Source organism: Pan troglodytes, chromosome 7, assembly GCF_028858775.2.
Source record: "Pan troglodytes isolate AG18354 chromosome 7, NHGRI_mPanTro3-v2.0_pri, whole genome shotgun sequence".
Lineage (NCBI taxonomy): Eukaryota > Metazoa > Chordata > Mammalia > Primates > Hominidae > Pan > Pan troglodytes.
In genome coordinates this window covers 99,141,119-99,150,449 of record NC_072405.2, presented here as the reverse complement: position 1 = coordinate 99,150,449, position 9,331 = coordinate 99,141,119, and the positions used below count along the sequence as shown (strand labels likewise).

The following is a 9,331-nucleotide window of genomic DNA, read 5'->3' as shown; positions in this document are numbered from 1 at the left end:
CTTTCTTCCCATTGTACATATCTTTGCATTTCCAATCTTTCATCTGGAGATACTCATCTTTGTGTGTGTGTGATTTCTGCTTATTCTTAGGTCCAGAAATAGACAAACGTTCTTCCAGAAAGGCTTTTCCTGACTTAGTTTGTGATATAGTCTTCCTTCAGTGCTTCCAATCACAAGGCACTGTATCTCAGTTCAGACAAAACTTCTATTCCAATTGCCTATGTACATGTCTATACCACTGAATGGTCTAGCACCTTGTCTGTTTTGTGTCATTTGTGTTTATTTATAAATTAGCATGGTATCTATAAAATAGTAGGCATTCAATAAATAAATCCACTTATTGAACCCTTCTTAAACATTTGCTATAGAACAGACACTCTCTTAGATATCAAAATCATATAAATACTAGTAAGCCTTTTTCTTATTTTCAAGGGCAACTAGAGAGCATGCTGGTAGTCAAACAATTATACCAAAAGATGAAGTGTTGTAAAAACCATAGGACAGGTACAAACTTAGTGGTGGCAAAGTCGTGATGGGAGAGAAAGCAAGGTTATACCAAGGGTCGGGATTCATAAGAAAAAAGATAGCAGATGGCTGAATGAGGAAGAAGATATATTTTTTTTAATTCTGTAAAAGAAGTGTTTATGGAACCATTTTATTGAACATCTACTATTTACCAGTTGTTTTGCAGCAGGATATTTTATACACGTGATCTAATTTAACAAATTTGACTAATTTGACTAACCATAACAAATCTATGATGTAGTAATTACTGAATTCTTATTCCAAGCTCATTGTTACCACTTATCAAACAAAAGATAAAATAATTTGCTGGTAAGGTGCTGAGTTTAGAAACCTAGATCTGCTGGCTCCAAATGAAATGCTATATAGTGAGTCCTTAAATGATGAAGAGTTAGAATTGATTATGTATTCAGGTACTGACGTGAGGGCAGATAGAGTTGCCAGTGGGCAAAACAAACAAACAAACAAAAAACTAATTAAGTAAAAGAGTTGAGTTCTTTAGGTTGGAGTATTGTTAAAGAATCTTTTAATGATCCATGTGTCTCTGAATGTAAATTCATCTGCTGTTCAAGATGTGGCATGGTAGATGCTCCAATAATGATGCATATATATCTTGTTAACTAAATAAAACAGGGCCTAGATTATTTTCAAAGGCACTACAAAGAGAGCTTTATATGGCATGCTAATATGAAGAAATCATTAAGAAATTTAAGCCTGGAATTGGGCTAAGAAGACCTCATGTGTTTTTGGAAAAATAAATAATAATTTAATTAATATTTAGAAAATAAAATAAATTCTCTAGTGCTAAGCAGTAGCAACATTCTATCAAGATGTAGGATAAATCATGAGTGAGAACAGGGAACCACCACTGTCTCACATAAATCTTTTTAAATAGTACTTACTAGCATTTATTGTGATTTTCTCTTTGCCTATCTACCTAAACCAAACCATAATTTCTTAAGAGAAGCATCTAGATGTAGCACATTCTCCATTTTAACCCAACATCAGAGCAGTTGTGCCACATAGTAATTTTTTGTTAAATATCTATTAAGTAAACATTCAACGTAGTTATGTGAGCAATATTCTAATTCTAGAGGCATCCTTGTGGACATGTGATAGGGAGATTTCCTTCGTCTGCAATTCATATTTCTATGAGTTATATGAGTTTCATGCTGAACTGCTATATTAGTTTGAAGGTAGAGTAAGGTTATAACTATTGAATTTGGTTTCAAACAAAAATATTTGTGAAAATCTGCTATTTTCCAGGAATTATTCTATTTGGTTGAGGTATATCAATGAACAAAGTAGACCTAAACCCCTGCCCTGGTACTACCTACAGTTTAAGATAAATCTTTTATTTATCATTTCCTTCCTTCGATGTCTATAAATCGCAGAAGCAAGCAAGCCTCCAATAGTTAGAATTCATCAAACGAATCTCATAAAATATGTATTATTTTATTTTTGCCATACCTTTAACCAAAATAATTTGATTTCTGCCAAATAAAAATAACATTAATAGTAGTTTAAATGGCATTAAAGGACCTACTAACCATAACCTGTCTTCCAAATTAACACATTTATATTTAATAAATTAACTACTTAGCCATATATAATGTAGAACTGTATTTGAAACCATCGTTTTGAGACTTCCTTCAAAATATTCTCATGCTATGGCACTTTTTAAAATCTAGTGTAAGAAACTTGGAAGAAACAGAAGTTTCATTTAAATACAAATGACTGGTGAATTATATGTCATCCAATATCTCTATATCTCACACTTTCTGTTCTTTTGATGGTTTGGAACACAAATACATTTGGAAGAGAGATAGTTTTCTAGTTATGCTGACCAATTTCATGCACTGAAAGGGCATTTTGTATTATCATACGTCTTAAAAATGTTATTGTTTTAGTCACTTTTATCTTGTCATTCAAGTAAAAAAAAAAAAAAGAAAGAAACCTGGCTAAGCTTCTATGGAGGACAAAAGTAAGAATAATTGCTAAAAGTTATTAGTGAAGTAAGCACAGTCTCTATGAGAAGAATGAACCTCCAAATAGTTCTCGTGTCTAATAAGGAAGTAGTCTCCCTTGGAAAATTAGCTATTGCAATTTCAAACACAGGAAAGGCAAACTTCTGTTAAGGATACCATAGGAGGAGTTTGTATTTTGGGAAAGAGAGTGAACTACAGTGTGCTTCTCTAACTCAGCAAGGTGTGGAAGTCAATATAATAGCTTGTCAATAAAACAGATTTTAGGGTTGCAAATTCATCTATCTTTATTTAATATGTCTGGGATATTGAAGTTTTCAAAGTATATTTTGGAGGGTCATGGCCTTGTTGTTTTCTAGAAGAGACTTCAATGGTCACCACCTAGCAAGGAAGATAATTACATGGGGTGGAAGTACGACGGGGGCAGCAGTGGGACAGCGGGATTGCCAGGGGGACAGGGCAGGCTGGGGGGGGATAGGGAGAATGGATTCTGAACGAAAAGGACTTTGGAGTGCCAATCTATACTACCATCCAAAAATTGATTTTTTAAAAAAAAATTTAGGAACGTTGTTATTAGAGAAAGACTTTCTTCTCTCACAAATGGTAAACGCCTGTCATCATGTATCACCTTGAAATTTCTTTGTAATGTGAACATCCTATAAGATATTATAAACTAGGCCGGGTGCGGTGGCTCACACTTGTAATCCCAGCATTTTGGGAGGCCGAGGCGGGCAGATCACGAGGTCAGGAGATCGAGACCAGCCTGGCCAATATGGTGAAACCCCGTCTCTACTAAAAATACAAAAATTAGCCAGATGTGGTGGCATGCGCCTGTAGTCTCAGCTACTTGGGAGCCTGAGGCAGGAGAATCACTTGAGCCTGGGAGGTGGAGGTTGCAGTGAGCCGAGACTGCCCCACTGCACTCCAGACTGGGCAATGGAGTGAGACTCTGCCTCAAAAAAAAAAGAAAGATATTATAAACTATATCACTGCCATTTGTAGTAAATTAACTTCACCACTTGTAAATGTTAGCTGTTTTGATTGGACATTTAACACAGCAGCTTTGGGACAATCTGGGAAATCAAATAATGATGTTCAGCCTCCTGCTGCTACTCACTTGGCAGATAGAAATCACTTATCTTAGTCTAGACAGAAAAGCTATCTGCCCTGCTATTGCATCCAGAGGATGTGGAGGTAAACAGATTTCTCTACCAGAAGTTCCTTTTTCTGCCACAGTTTATTTAAATATAGGAATTTAAAGACAAATCAAACAGCAATGCTACTGTGTCATGTTAAAGAGTTTTCGATTATGCATCCACAAATACAGAGAAGATTTCAGTAGGAAATCATGTCAAATAATCTTTCTCCTAGCATCTTATACCTTTAAAATTAATCAGTACAAATATTCTGGAAGGTCTCTAATGTTCCATTCAATCCTTTGCAAAAATTGTGATGAGTTGTGGTTGGGGAAAGAATTTACAAAATCTGAAAGAGAGCCTGTTATTCTATGGAGAACCCCTCCAAAATCCAACAACATCATTAAATAAATCTTAATTTAAGAATAGTACAACATAGTAACTTTTAAATCCTAAAGAAACAGAATAGAATATAAATGCAATATACTGTGTTTATATTCTTCATTCACATGTACATGCATGCAAAAAAATAAATTTGCATCCTTAGATATTTAATTTTCCATAGACATCTACCCATGTGAATTTTATTTTATTTTTCTTGTTTTCATTTTTCTTTCTCTACTTTAACTGGCATAAATACAAAAAGAAAAGAGCAGCCTGAAGATATGGAACAACAGTTTCTGCTTTGGAGGCAAAGTGTAGATAACCCAGGTCAAATAATTTATTTCCTCAATTGACTCAATTCACAAAAAGGAAATTTATATTGGAAGATAAAATAGAAAAAAAAATTAATAGCCTGTTATACATTATTAGCTGTTCAAGAGCAAAATGAAATATAACAGTTCCCAGGTTCTCAATTAAAGCTTTTTGAAAATTGATAACATTAAAAATATTTATTAGGAGTAATATTTATTATTTTCATAATTTATAATTTGTATTTGAAATTCTGAAAATATAAAAGAAGTCTATTCTTTTCTGACTCTTTAAAGTGAAATGAATCAAATAAAAATATCAGGATTTAATACACGATATAGCAGCAGTCCCCAGCCTTTTTGGCACCACGGGCCAGTTTTGTGGAGGCAATTTTTTCAGGATGGGCGGCAGCAGGGGTAACATTTCGGGATGAAACTGTTCTATCTCAGATCATCAGTCATTAGATTCTCATAAGGACCACACCACCTAGATTCCTTACATGCACAATTCACAATAGGGTTCCTGTTCCTACAAGATCTAATGCCATCACTCATCTGACAGCAGATGGAGCTCAGGCAATAATGTAATGCTCGCTGGCAGGCCCCTGACCTCCTGCTGTGTGGCTCTGTTCCTAACAGACCATGGACTGGTACCAGTCCCCGTCCTGGGGGTTTGGGACTCCGCAATACAATAATATATCTTTCCACTTAGAGCTCTCCTAGCTTCAAGCGAAAATCATAAATAAGGCGACATCAAAAAATAAAGAAAAGGTGCTGATTATTTGAAGATATTAAATAATTAAATATTTAGGAACCATACAAAATGTGAATATTCATGCTGATTTTTAAATATTTTTTATATTTTATTGCAGTTAGGATTTTCAGAAATAGCAATAATAAATTTCCCTCATGATCATACAGAACCACAGAGCTATAGGGAAAGGGTTGTAGACAGACTGGAATTTTTCCTGCATTATGAAACATTTCAGGAATTGTTCATTAAAAGGGAGAGTTTGCTTTGACTCATTAGTAATTCTTCTCTACATAAAGATTTCTTTTATAATAATAATCCCCATACTGGTAATATGATTTATGTTTTCACAGGTCAGTTGACAGTGAATGTCTTTGTACATACACATATGATTCATTAACTTGATTTTTGTAGTTAAAATTTCACAGTCAAAGGCCAATCAACTCAGGAAAGCTATCCTGAATATATGCAGGCATTTTGGATTAATCCCTGACATATATCAGTGTGAAATTACTGTAAGAGGGCCAATTTTTATTTTGAAAGGAGTCAGAAATTTTGCTAGAAATGGGTGTCTTCTTGAACAGTTTATACCTATCAATCATTGCGGACAGTCTGCATATTGGTACTGAACATTTTAATGACACAGTGGTGAAGTGAACCTTGGTGGAAGACATGGAGTTCAGAGAAGAGAGCAAAGAATGGACGGAGAGGAGCAGGTAGCATTCCCTTGTAGCTTTCCAAGCTTGTCATTTGGCCACCCATCTATCCTGCATAGTTCCTTGAAGTCTGTCAGTTTGAAGAAGTTGTTTGAGAATTGTTCTCTGAAGTATCCCAAGATTCTGAAGATAAAAATAGCAGCTTTTATCCATATGGATAAGAAAACTGGACTAACTGAAGGACATAAGATATGAAAATCCAAACTGAAAAATACTATATTTTTATCTTTCTTGATGTTTTCTTAGTTGTGTGTCTGATCTAAAATATTATTAAAGAAAAAGAACATAGGATCCTAAATATTTTGTTAGAGAGGAGGCAAAAAGCTAGAATAAAATGCAAGTAGGTTAAATTTCTAAAAATGCACATTGGTTAGGTAAAACCTTAAATGTTACACAAATTAAGAATAGACTCTTACACTTCCAAGCATTAGTTTTATATTTGATTCACATTGAGTTGTGTTTTTATGACATCAATATTTTTATGATCATTAAAAAAGACTTTTTGGTTACATAACATATTTAATATTTTTAAATAATTTATTATGTACTTTCTACTTTGGCTGATAGACATGAGTTTCTAAAAACATAATAAAATAGTTTGTACTACCCAAAAACTGTTCAGGCAGTTTAAAATAATTGATGTTGAGGTAAGTAAACATGGCAGTATTTTAAATAATAAGCATTACGTATTTATTTAATTATAGAATAGGACAACATAAATAAAACATGGCATAATAATTAAGTATAATAAGGTTGACTCATATAGCATGTTGTAATAAGGAAATATTTGGTAAACATGGGGCCAGTCTATATCTATGCAAATAAACACAACTTTATATTAACATAAGCACTATTATGTTTAAGTATAATTGGCATAATTTGCCTCAAATCTTGCACCAATAAGTAATTTTGAATGAAGATAAATTACTATGAAATAACTGGTCCATACCTACTAGACATACCTAGGCCTGAGTTCCAGTGATAGAGAAAATGGAAGTTATAGCTATACTGCATCTGAATAGAAACATACATTTACACAATGAAAGTATACTCAGAAATATCACACTGAGAGTTCCAGCCAAGATGGTGGGTTGAACACATACTTCTAATTCTTCTCCTTCAAATTTATCTTGACACTTCAGAAAATAATTATTTGTTAACTGAATAACACTATGCAGCCATAGAGACAGAAAAAAAAAAAAAAAACTCATTAGTGTACCAGCATGCTTTTTAGAAATGTGAACTCTAAGGCCAATGACAACTACCAAAAGAGTTGAAATTGGTTGCCTCTGGGAGAAAAAAAAGATAAAATTGAGAAGATTTCTGCCATTTTTTCCCTTGTAATATGTCTTTTGTTTTAACAAAATTATTTAGTTTTTAATTGTGTGACTATATGTTCAATAAACATAAAATATTAAAATATTATTTTTTTTAAAAAAACTTCTAACTAAGCCACTCCCCCTGCAAATGGGCAAAAGACCTGAATTAGGCAATTGAGAATAGAAGATACCTGAATGACTAATGAATATATGGATAGGAGCTCAAAACCATTAATCATCAAGAAAATGTCATTTCAATTCATAATACATTACTATGACACCCTCAGTAGGACTAACAACAGTAACAATGACAAGACAGAACCAACTATTGGTAAAAATGTTGAACAAACTGAATTTTCATACACAGTCATGAAGAATGCAAATTGGTACCACCACTTTAAAAAGCTATTGGCAGTGTCTCCCGAAGCTGAGAATCTGAACATTTGCATAACTTAAGACCTAGTAATTCCTTTCTTATATAATTCCCAGGAAAAGTAAAGCTCATTTATATTCATATGCCCATAAAAAGACATACTCTGGAATCTTCATGGCAACACTATTAACAATTACCTACAATTTTAAACTATATGAATGCAAATTAAAAGTAGAATGGAAAATGCATGTTGATATATTCATACAGTTAAATGCTATACAATAATGAGAATGAAAGAGCTTAAATTACATGAAATAATAAAATGGTTAGATCTCACAAAGAATGTTGAGGGGAACAAGACAATCGTAGAAAATGCACACTATAAGATTCCATTTATATAAACTTAAAACAAAACCCAACACAACTGATATATGGTGTCATCATTCCGAATAGTGTTTGGTTTCTATTTAGTGGACTGTGACAGAATTGGAGATCTGGGTAAGGTTAATAAGGGTGCCAGTAGTGTTCAGTTTTTTCAATTTGGATACTGATTATGTGAGTGTGCCAGGTTTGTGAAAATCCATAAAATTATGATAACATGCTTTTGTATCTGTTAATTTTCAAGATAGAGTTAAACATAATTAATAAAAAAGAATATTTCCTAGAACTAAAGATATGTATGCATCCTCAAAAAAAAAATCCAACTTATTGACAAGAAGGCTGAATGCTCATTTGAGTAAAGATCTGAAAGACAAAAAAGAGTCAGTTTCAAGAGCTTTCCGTTCAGAAATGTCAAATATGAAGGTGCTATGGTAGAATCATGACTAGCACGTTTTGAGGAACAAAAAGAGGTTAGCTTTAGATGACAGAATGAGAGTGCTCAGAGAGAGATCAGATTGTAAAAGACCTTTATCTTTTTTGTTTTGTTATGGAGTTTAAATTGTATTTATCATGAGGGTTTAACACAAGGTAGTAATATAACTGATTAGCTTTTTTAAAAGATCACCTTGAGTGTTCAGAAGAGAACACATGAGAGGATAAAAGATGGAGATTATTTAGAAAACTATTATATTAGTCTCTGTGAAAAAAGATGATTATGACTTGAAAATGGGTTTTAGCCATTGAAATGAATAAAAGTGAATAGAATCTGGATATATATTAGAGGTAAAAATGCTAATATCTGCTTACATAGTTGACTGCTTGAATAAGATAAAGACAATTTAAGAATTTCTCACAATAGTTAATTTGAGCAGTTACATCGATGGTGCCTTTACTGAATTGTGTTGTATTGGGGTATCAACAATTCAGAGTAGCAAGGAGCAAGATGTTTTGTTTATGTTGAGTTTGAGACCTTCAGATAGATTCTTACAGCTTCCTGCTTAAATACTTAAAATAATAACCAGCTATTTTATAGCAGTGATAAAATCATCCCATGGTTAGATGAAAACTGCATCCTCAGATCATTCACTACACCTTTAGAGGAGGTCCAGTGCCTTTTCTAAAACTTGCTTGATTCAGAGATTGTGGATTCTGTAAATGATGCATCCATGCAGTCAATATTGCTTTCAGTCATCTGTGTTTTTAACATTCATTAATTCAGCATGATGCTGGTATCCATGTTGGCTTTAGTCTATCATCAACTGTTTGTAAATATACCTTGTGCCAAATTCTTCTTCCCTTAGGAGAGGTTGCTTATGGGAGCTTGCTTGGGCCCTCCTGTAGGTATTTCTGTTAACAGTTTGCCCTGCTTGTCTTCCAGATTCACATGCCTGTAACTGAATTCAAGGAAAACAAAGCCTGGGGCTAGGTGAGCATACCTGATAACTCTTACCCAATA

At 33.5% G+C, this 9,331-nt stretch overlaps 1 long non-coding RNA gene across 1 annotated transcript in view; it reads right to left on the bottom strand.

Moving 5' to 3' along the window:
• Nucleotides 1-3,729: 3,729 nt before the first annotated feature.
• The window catches only part of LOC134810892 (uncharacterized), a 36,113-nt gene continuing 30,511 nt past the window's right edge, over nucleotides 3,730-9,331 (bottom strand). The window contains exon 4 of the long non-coding RNA XR_010159625.1: nucleotides 3,730-5,925. This is a non-coding gene — a long non-coding RNA (uncharacterized LOC134810892). The remainder of the gene's footprint in view (nucleotides 5,926-9,331) is intronic.